The sequence below is a fragment of the Trematomus bernacchii genome, unplaced genomic scaffold (genome assembly GCF_902827165.1).
Source record: "Trematomus bernacchii unplaced genomic scaffold, fTreBer1.1, whole genome shotgun sequence".
In the NCBI taxonomy this organism is placed as follows: domain Eukaryota; kingdom Metazoa; phylum Chordata; class Actinopteri; order Perciformes; family Nototheniidae; genus Trematomus; species Trematomus bernacchii.
The window spans coordinates 769,353-780,679 of NW_022987607.1; the positions used below are offsets into that span (position 1 = coordinate 769,353).

Here is an 11,327-nt window from a genome sequence, read left to right on the forward strand (position 1 = left end):
AATCACAATAAACGACAATAAATTACAACAGATATATATAAAAAATAAAACACAGGGAAAAGTCAGGAGTCATACTCTGCTCTGACTAGAAGGCCAGAGAGAAGAAGTGTGTTTTTAGTGTAGATTTAAAAACCCCCAGGGTCTGGGCCGACCTCACATGGAGGGGCAGAGTGTTCCAGAGCCTCGGGCCAGCTGCTGCGAAGGCCTATTAGGGTTTGGAAATCAAGCAATAGCTCATTGATTGGAAAACAGAGGAATCATGTTATTTGGATCATTTGGGTTTCACACACACACACACACACACACTCACACTCACACTCACACTCACACTCACACTCACACACACACACACACATTATTCATCATCTGATCAATAACTGATCATCTGATCAATAACTGATCATCTGATCAATAACTGATCATATTAGGGTTTGGAAATCAGGTAGTAGACGCTCATTGATTGGACAACAGGAATATGTTATTTGGATAATTTGGGTTTCACATAAAAAGGTGGCTTTCCCTCTGATTATGTATTTACACACACACACACACACACACACAGACACACACACACACACACACACACACACTCACACTCACACTCACACACACACACACACTCACACTCACACTCACACTCACACTCTCACACACACACCCAAAGTTCATGTATCAGTGTAAATATTCAGCTTGTTTATGTTTGGATCCGGCCAGGTTGAAGCGAGTGATATTGTTTTTGCTTTTTTAGCTTTTCAGAAGTATGTTTTTTTATTTATAACATCTTTCTTTAATTGGTTTTATTACATGGCTTAGTTGAATACTAAATTATGATTGGTCAATTCTGAACACATGACACGTTGTTAATCCAGAACAGACAGACCGCTGTCAAGCACTTATTGACCGTTGCTAACGACGCTCACATCTGCAGAAAGAAGTCCGGTTTAACTGTATACAGTCTGAAAAGCAAACTGCATGCTTCGAACTGGGACAAGAAAACAGCGGAGAAGTAACGGGCAGAAAGCCTCCTTTTTACGCAGCGGTCCAGACATAGACATCAAACGGCAAAACATATTCAGTGTGCAGTTACTTTGGCATTAGGGCAGGGATATACTTTCCAAGCTTTGACATAATGAATAGTGCTATTTTTAAAGCAAGCAACGATGTTTTCAAATCTGGAATCAAAAAGCTTCTCAAAAACGCTATTGAAGCACTTCCTGCCGTTGCTACGTAGTTCAAACAGTATCAACGGACTATTTTTCTTAGTGGATGTATGTCATTTTAAATAATTAATAGCGTACTATTTTCTAAATCTATAAAAGCATTTCAATTAATATTGGGAGTCATATTACTTTGTTGAACAAAAAATGTGGTCTTGTAATAAGCGGGATAATGTGCTGCGACTTGGTCATTATGGGGAAAAGAACACCCTTCATGCCGATCAGGATCCTGGATCTGCCTGTCGGGTGTTCTTTTCCCCATAATGACCGCCTCGCTGCACATTATCCCTTACTTAAAACATAATAGTGTTTGTGATTTTGATAATGTTGCTATGATTTAGGGACAGGGAGGTTTTGTGTACATAGCCAGCGGACTGTGACGTTCTCTTTAGTTTGGGGTTCAGAGGTGAACGTGACATGAAGTCGCTCTGCATTGTTAACCCTTTCCTGTCCGTGTTTCACTTTCCAATAAAAAACATCTCCCAAATGTCCGTCTTCTCGTCTTTCCATCAACACATGTATTGGTTTCTACTAGCGTCTCAGACACTAGAGGAAAGTGGATTTGATGTGAAACTAAAGATCCAATGGTTTACTGCTTTCTAAAAAGAAACAAATGAAAATGTTCTCTAATGGAGGAACATGTAACAAAATAAAGTAACTCTGAGTGATGTATTGATCTCTGTAATGTGTGTGTTATCAGTGTGTGTCGCTGCACTCAGCTGTTCTCGGAGCTCCTGCTTCAGAAACCTGTTGAGGTGAAATCTGCCCGGCAACTGATGACGTTACCATGACGACTGGGAATAATACAGTTCTGTGTTGTTAGGAACATTTAGTGAGGCTCAAACATTACCTTTGGGTTTTCATTGATTAATAGTCATATTTATTTGTTAACAGTTTAACTTAAAATAAAAAAAGAAACCAGTACATATTTCCTTTATGTACTTCCTCTTTTCATATTGATCACTAGTATACTAAAATGGCTGACTCAAATATTAATATTTCATGTTTAATTACCAACTTATTAATTAAACAAAATTAAAATACATAAATCTCAAACAGAGATTATTATTATTATTAAATATGTATTTTTACTATTATATTATTATTAGTATTATAATATTATTATTATTAAATAAGTATTATTTATATTATTATTTATTATTACTATTATAATATTATTATTAATAAATATGTATTATTATTCTATTAATTCGAGATTTTTTTTTATTATTAATTCTACATTTGTATTATTATGTAAAAATGTAATGTTTTATACTATTAATTCTTATTAAATAAGTATTATATTAATTACATTATTATTTATTATGCACCATGCATTAAAATACATAAATCTCAAACAGAGAAAAGATGATTTATGCCAGATTTTATATACTAATTAATTTCCATCTGCAGGTACAAACACAATCACCAGACCCTGAAAGCATCTCCTCTCCAACACCTGAGAATCAAACAGATCAAAGTTCACGTCTATCAAATATATTGCTCATAAATATGGTTTTATTTCTGAGATAACAGAAAGCAGGAAATGAGGTTTGGCACATCCTGCGTCTCCGGGCTCACATTTCACCAGCAACCGGAAACATCAAAACCATGATGTCATCATCAGGTGACACATCGACCAAATCCATCGCCATGTTGTCAACAGGTGTGTGAATCCACACATTTCAGGAGTTTCCTCTGAGAGAGAGGAGATCAAGAGTGATCTGTGAAGAGTGATCTGTAAAGAGTGATCTGTGAAGAGTGTTTAGGATATGACTGAAGGATTAGAGGAGATAAAGAGTGATCTATAAAGAGTGTTTACAATACTGTAATAGCTACGTTGGTCCACAGGGCAAAACGTAGTATATTCACAAATAACCCTCTCAAGACGTGACATGCAGGGCCGGTTCTAGACAATTTGATGCCCTAGGTGAGATTTTAGCTGGCGGCCCCCTCACAAAAGGGTGTTACCTTTACTTAATTATGAATGTTGTTACATCAAGGCCGAAAATTAGGATGAGCACCAACGGTCCAACATGTTTTTTTCCCTCCCAGAGCTCCCAGCGCAGCGCCCCCCCAGATCAGGCGCCCTAGGCCCTAGGCCAAAAACCGGACCTGGTGACATGGATACAATATTGTTGTCCTCTTCATCTCTAATGACCGGTGTCCGTGTCACATGATCGCAAACTTTTCCAGTGATGAAAAAAAACATGGCGGACACCCGATTTATTTTTAATGGAAATCCTAAATTGTAGGATAGTTTGGCGTTAAAATGCTTTTTGATTACATTTCTAGCGAGAAGTTTATATTGTACTTTCAGAACCTACGTCCAGTGGATGTTTAGGATCCATAGTTTCAATAGAAATAAAATAGCATTTTGAAAAAAGAAGAAAATATACATGTTGAATTACAAATGTCCAGTAACAAAATATAAAGCAGGATATGATATATACATAAGTATGAGAGGAATGGAATATTAAATATTAGATTGAATATAAATATAAATGTACGGTGTGATTTAAAGCTTATAAAGAAGCAATCAAATCCTTTCAGAACAAACCAAAGTGCTCGTGTACGTTGTTAGAAAGTGTATTTCTCCATGTGACTCAGAGACAGCTCTCTCTCAGCATCCTGACTGAGGAACCTGTCGCTCCTCACCTGGTTATAAACTGATTGTGTTTCTTTTGGGTCATTGCATGTTTCTCTGTGCCAAGCAGCTTTTGCCTAACCCGTTCTCCAGCAGCTGGAAAGTCCCTGCTCTCCTTCCCTTTCTGTCTGGTGACTCAGCCGGGCTGTTCTGCTCCAGATATCTCATGTTGTATTTACTGTCTCTGAAACACAGCAACACGTGCAGACAGACTCATTACAGGAGGGTACAAGAGGCTTTGAGATGAGCTTCCTGCAACCTGAGACTCTGAGGCAGCAGGAACACAGACCACTCCTTTGCTTTGCAGCCTCGCTTCCTCACCTCGTCTCCTTTGCTTTGCAGCCTCGCTTCCTCACCTCGTCTCCTTTGCTTTGCAGCCTCGCTTCCTCACCTCGTCTCCTTTGCTTTGCAGCCTCGCTTCCTCACCTCGTCTCCTTTGCTTTGCAGCCTCGCTTCCTCACCTCGTCTCCTTTGCTTTGCAGCCTCGCTTCCTCACCTCGTCTCCTTTGCTTTGCAGCCTCGCTTCCTCACCTCGTCTCCTTTGCTTTGCAGCCTCGCTTCCTCACCTCGTCTCCTTTGCTTTGCAGCCTCGCTTCCTCACCTCGTCTCTTTTGCTTTGCAGCGTCATTTCCTCGCCTCGTCTCCTTTACTTTGCAGCGTTGTTTCCTCACCTCGTCTCCTTTGCTTTGCAGCGTCCTTTCCTCGCCTCGTCTCCTTTAGTTGAACAATGAGTTCAAACAGACAGGAAACATGCTGTAACAACTATTAGAAAAGGTTTAAAAAAAAGCCATTAATCATCTGCACAAATACATGTATATACAGTATATTTGACCATCTTCACTCACAAGCCACTAGAGTTCAGTACTTCTACTTTTACTCAAGTACAATATCTGAGTACTTCTACTTTTACTAAGTACATGATCTGAGTACTTCTCCCCTCTCTGTCTGTTGCTGCTTCCCTCCAGGATCAATAAAGCTCTTATCTTGATTGAACTCTGGTTGTATAAAACTTGAAGGTATTTGTATTGATCAGGTATTTGTATTGATCAGGTATTTGTATTGATCAGGTATTTGTATTGATCAGTTATTTGTGTTGATCAGGTATTTGTATTGATCAGGTATGTGTATTGATCAGGTATTTGTATTGATCAGGTATTTGTATTGATCAGGTATTTGTATTGATCAGGTATTTGTATTGATCAGGTATTTGTATTGATCAGGTAGATGTATTGATCAGGTATTTGTATTGATCAGGTAGATGTTGATGCTGTTCTCTCTTCAGGTGAACCCCCGCTGTCTCTCTGTGACTCCCCTCATTTCCCCTGAGAGTGACAGAGCACTATTTATTTCCTGCTGCGCAGTTCACAGTCTGAGTCTGAGCAACAGCTCCCCTACTGGTTGAGTTCGGAACTGTTCCCAGCAGTCACGTGATTTCCTGTAAACAGTCCCACCAGCAGGAGGTGAAATACATCCATGGGTGAAACCACTGCTCCTGAGCGCCATCTAGTGGGAACAACTGGAACTTAAACAATAAAGACGTGTGCAGATCTTGATGTCTCCAGTGTGTGGTTCAGGTCCAGAGGAAGTGAAGCTTCATCACAGCAGGGGACAGAAGAGGGTTTTAGGGTCAGAACCAGAGCACATTCTCACACTGTTTTCACCACACTTCCTTATTTATTGATTGTAAATATTCCACTTGTCATCAGTGTGAGCCCGGACATGTTGAGACCCCAACGTGTAATGATAGAAATGTAGAGTAGGGTCTCCAGCTCATAGAACCTGCCGGATGTTAACCTGCAGATGTTTGGAGGGACATTTACACAATGAGCACAAGCTGCATTAATTAGCATTAGCACACAATAGCTAAAACATGGTTTGGCCGATTTGAACAGTTTTGGAGGTTTTTGAGAATCTCTATTGAATAAATAATATATATTGGAGCAGTGGGTGAACATCTGATAAGAACAGTTTGCTCTGCAGCTTATTAACCACTGAATATAAAATAGTGTTTATTGGTGTTTATCACAGATAATATGAAGTGTAACGTGTGAGAGCTGGAGGACGATCAGACGCCACGTAAAGAAACTAATGGTTCAATAAATGGACTCAAAGATGTAAATGATGTCCTGCAGTTGGTCTTATTTAGAGCCAGTGTCACTAATGCTGTAACTCTTCAGAGCTATTGGAATGGGAAGGTGATGATATCCAATCAGAAGAGATCAGTGAGGCAACAATGAGGATCTTATTGATTTAAAAGCATATTGATTACACAGCGTGAGGAACAGACATAAGATGGAGAAGACATCATGTTAATGTGTCGTCTTTCAACAGGAAGGTTGTTGGTTCGATTCCAGCCCGTGGAGTCAACATGTCGATGTGTCCTTGGGCGAGATACTGAACCCTGAACAAAATCACATTTCTCAGAAAAGTCAGAATTCCTAAAAGAAAAAGTTATATTTCTGAAAAAAATCTAAATGTTTTAAAAAACAATGAAGTCAGTCAATAAAATGTCAGAATTCTGAGTGTGTGTGAGTGTGAGTGTGTGTGTGTGTGTGTGTGTGTGTGTGTGTGTGTGTGTGTGTGTGTGTGTGTGTGTGTGTGTGTGTGTGTGTGTGTGAGAGTGTGTGTGAGTGTGTATGTGTGTGTGTGTGTGTGTGTGTGTGTGTGTGTGTGTGTGTGTGTGTGTGTGTGTGTGTGTGTGAGAGTGTGTGTGTGTGGGAGTGTGTATGTGTGTGTATGTGTGTGTGTGAGAGAGTGTGTGTGTGTGTGTGCGTGTGTGTGTGTGTGTGTGTGTGTGTGTGTGTGTGTGTGTGACCTAGCATTATCCTTGTGGGGACCTACATCTGTTTACACAGTCACGTGTGGGGACTGGCTTCCCTTATGGGCACAACATGGAGGTCCTCTTAAAGGTGGGGTAGGTAATTCACTTCAGAAACACTTTTTGTTATATTCCATGGAATGCTCTTAACATGCCGATAGCAATGAATAGATTAAATGCTTTGACAATAAATAGGGAGGCAGTGGCTCAGTGGGTAGTGTGCTGGACTTTTAATCAGGGGATAGCAAGTTTGAGTCCCCCTGCAGTCAACATGTCGTTGTGTCCCTGGGCAAGACACTTCACCCCAAAGTGCTCCTGTGGGGATTGTCCACAGTACTGAATGTATGTAATTTGCTGACATGTAATGTAAATACATACAAATATTTCCTCTGTGGAAGCCGTGCGCTGTAAAAAGCACGGCCAATCATCTGAAGTCAAATTCTAGCGCACTAGAGCTGGTTTCTCCATTCTTACTTACCCTACCTGTGTGTGTGTGTGTGTGTGTGTGTGTGTGTGTGTGTGTGTGTGTGTGTGTGTGTGTGTGTGTGTGTGTGTGAGAGAGAGAGAGAGAGAGAGAGAGAGAGAGAGAGAGAGAGAGTGTGTGTGAGAGAGAGTGTGTGTGTGTGTGTGTGTGTGTGTGAGAGAGTGTGTGTGTTAGCTCCCTAGAGCAAGTGGTGCTGCTCTGCATGAATGAGGTGAATGACTCGTAGTTTCTAAAGAGCTCTGAGGGTCGAAGAGACCTGATGAAGAGATGTATAAGAACAGGACATTTACCATGTGATGTGAAGTACAATAACATACATTTAAAGTAATTCAACTGTCATTTCTTTAACTCCTTATGAAGCCCCGTCCTCTTCCTGTGACTTTACAGAAATTCAGAAAGACAAACGACACCGGGGAAACTCAGATTACACAAAACTAGAAAGAGAAATATACAAGAGAGAAAGAAGTAGTGTTTTTGTACGGAGGATGTTTCCCTGATCTCAGAAGAGATTCCTGTCTCTCAGAAATCTGACTTTACATTTAAACCCTCACATTTTCCTTTGCTTTTGGTCACGTGACCCTGATCCTCTTCTGTATTCGATGACAGCAGGTAAATTATATATATATATATATTATATATATATATATATATGAAATATAATATAAATATATATATATATAAAATATAATATAAATATATATATATATATATATAAAATATAAATATATATATATATAAAATATAATATAAATATATATATATATATATATAAAATATAAATATATATATATATATATAAAATATAATATAAATATATATATATAATATATATATAAATATATTTCCCACTGCAGCTGAATGGTTTCTTCTCAGCACTTTATTCAGGGTTTCAATCCTTGACCAAAGAATGCTCATTAGCATCTATCTACGATGGTACGATGAGGGAAATTAAGATGAGTTTTATATATTTAATTGCCTTTTATTACTTTATTGACTACAAAAGTGTTCCTTTGACATATGTTCATTCTTAAATCTAAGACGTGTAAAGTAATACAAAATAAAAAGCAGGTTTATTTTTAGATGCTTAAATTTTTTTTAAATTGAAGTAAATCATTGACAAGATATTTAGAGCATCAGTTCAAGTAGAAGTCATGTTGTCAGTGTTATCGTAACAAATACATGTCATACTCTCCAGATGTCTTGTTTTCTGTAAAGTTAGACGTTATTTACCGTTTGGCATTTTGACGACACATTGATGGATTCTGAGTTCATAAATCCAAGAGAATCCTTGCTCACCAACACGGCAGCCACATCGTTTCTCCTCCAACTCTCATGTGAATCTTTGAACTTTCACTTTGTCTATAAGATGTCTCACAATCTGAGCAGCTGAAAGGTTTCTCCTCAGTGTGGACTTGCAAGTGTTCAGACTACAGCTGCGTAAATATCTTCCACTTCTCAGTCAGCAGCCGTGGGGTTTCTCTCCGGTGTGAACCTGCATGTGAAGGTTTAATTCCCCCCTCTGTGTATATCTGTTGCTACACAGAGAGCAGCTGAATGGTTTCTCTTCTTCATGGACTCTCAGGTGAATCTGTAAATCAGGGGTGGGGAACCTTTTTCCTCTCAAGGGCCATTTCAATTTTTACAACATCCTCCGAGGGCCGTACAAATGATTGAACTCAACCTCTGCTTAAAAAAACTAAAATCACAGCCCATTCATTTTGCCTTTCTTTCATGCTGTGCAAAGAAAAAGCAACCTCTTAATTCAGATATCTTACCATGACTCGCACATGCACGTGCACGGTGTGGCATGACCACCAAAACAGAAAGATATGGAAACAAGATGTGAGCAAATGTATTTAGTTTCCTATCCACGTGAACATGATTTAAGTGGGGGGGGGGGACCTAACCTCCTCTAGGGGGGTCCGGGGGCATGTTCCCCCGGGAAGATTTATTTTTAAATATTGAAGTTAAAAGCATCAATCTGGTGCACTTTGAGAGCAACATGAAGAGATCTATGGAGGCATCTATCAACATCCATATGAAACAGAACTGTAAGCAGATTTTATTTCTCTTTATGGATATTTTACAAATCACTCCCCTTTCAAACTGTATTCTTGTTTATTAATAAGAACTTTTTTTTACTGTCATATAGTATTTTATACCTGTTTACTTTATTCTCTTATTTTTTTATACTATAATGATCATATAAAGATGTGCCTTTACCTCACTGGTTGTAGAAAAAGCTTCTTTTATTCGTTAGCATAGCTAGCTAACCAGATGCTAATAACAACAAAGTTATTGACTGTATGATCAGTTTGACAGATGAACAGATGCCACTGGGCTTTCAACTAAAGACACAGCCACGCAGAAACTGTGGCATGTGTACGGCTCCCGCGTTCGGGTGCTCTCCGGTAGAACTGCACCCGTCATACGAGACATATACCACGTGATGACACGTTATGGCTCGTGTTGTGTTCAAGGACCCTGACCTTGGCCAGGAAAAACAGGCACTCGCTTTTTTTATTATTTTGCGGTCTAGATTTCTTTAATTTTTTTTTGGTTGTATTTATAAATTACCTCGAGGGCCGAATCAAATGGTCTCACAGGCCGTATACGGCCCGAGGGCCGGAGGTTCCCCACCCCTGCTGTAAATGTTCACTTTGTGTAAAAGATTTCTCACAAAACAAGCAGCTGAAGGGTTTCTCTCCGGTGTGAACCTGCATGTGGGGGGCATCAGAGCCGGTGACATCAGCAGAATCAATAAACTGATCAGGAAAGCTAGCTCTGTCATCGGCATCAAGCTGGACTTCCATGCAGGGGCCTGAGGTTCAAACACATGTTTTGTCTTGAGATATTCTCAAAGTTTTTATATTGGGATTTTTAAAACCTAAAAGGTACTTCCCACTTCTTTTAGAAGGATCAAGTCCTTTGCAGAATGTCTTAAAAACATTGAGCATTTCACCATTTAATAAGATGATATTTCTGTATTCCTGCAGGTGGCGTCAGCTCACAGAGTTTCTTTATTCATTTCCAGTTCAGCCTTACCAAGGTCTTCCTCCTTTGTGACCTTTGAGCATTCATAATGATCCCAGAGCTCTGAGGAGGATGGAGAGGAAGGCTCTGAGCTCCATTAGCAGAGCTAGTTGTGAGTAACTGCATTAAGTGAATAACTTCCCTCAATATCCTACTGCTCACTTCCTGTTTGCACAACACTTGTTTAATGTATTGTCATCATGAAATAAGTGTTGCTGCAGGAGAGCGACTTTAATAACATCCTGATGATCTCACTGAAGGGCCTTAGTGAGGATGAGTGTCTTCCTAACACACACATAACTTTGTAATCTCTTTGAATGCAGCCTGGTTGGACTTTTTACTAAAGCAGAGGGTTTGAGTTAGAGAGGATAGTTTGTGTGCCGTTACTTCAGGGTGACTTATCCTAAAAAGTAAGGAAGTTACAGTTTTGAAAATCGTCTTCAAAGTTTGAACGACAGTTATTCTGCTCCTTTTTATGAATTTTTAAAAAGGTGTTTTACTGCTCTGCTTTGATTGGTCAATCGCTTAGAGATGTCCCGCCCCTTAACCTATCACGTACAATGTGTCGGAGCGTTAGCCAATAGGAGCGTGAGTGTTCTGTAGTGATGTCACTATGTTCTGGATGTGAACAAAGGAGTCCAATGCAGGCTTTCTGTTCGTTTAGTCTTCCTCTCATGTTCCTCCTCTTCCTCACATGTTCTTAGTCTTCATCTTCCTCTCCTCTTCCTCTCCTCTTCCTCCTCTTCCTCCTGATGATGGATGTTCCTGTCCGGCTAAGCTTCCTGATGTAAAGCCGAAGTGATGAACGACTTTACGGGGAGCGTTACTCCGGAGCCATTATCAGATGTCGCGTCCGGCTAATGAACACATCTATTATTCATCACTTTGTAATTTGAACTCATCTGACGGAGATTCATGAGTAGAATGTTCTCTTCCGTGTTGGAGAGGAAAGCCCGGTTCTTCGTCAGGAACATTTCAGGTCTTATTGTTCTATTTCATTTGATCTTTTTACTTCTTATGTTTGTATATTTAATTAAATGTGATGTTTTTTTAATAGTTTTCTGTCGTGATTTGAGTTTTATGTTTATATTTTTCCTGTTTTATTTTGAAATGTGTTCCCTCTTTGTG

General features: G+C 39.4%; 1 protein-coding gene across 2 annotated transcripts in view; it reads left to right on the plus strand.

Moving 5' to 3' along the window:
- LOC117482815 (H-2 class I histocompatibility antigen, Q9 alpha chain-like) overlaps window positions 1-585 on the plus strand; it is a 50,757-nt gene extending 50,172 nt beyond the window's left edge. For both annotated transcript variants that reach the window (XR_004555925.1, XR_004555924.1), the window contains exon 9: window positions 355-585. The gene's annotated coding sequence lies outside the window, so the exon portion shown is untranslated. The remainder of the gene's footprint in view (window positions 1-354) is intronic.
- Window positions 586-11,327: the final 10,742 nt, after the last annotated feature.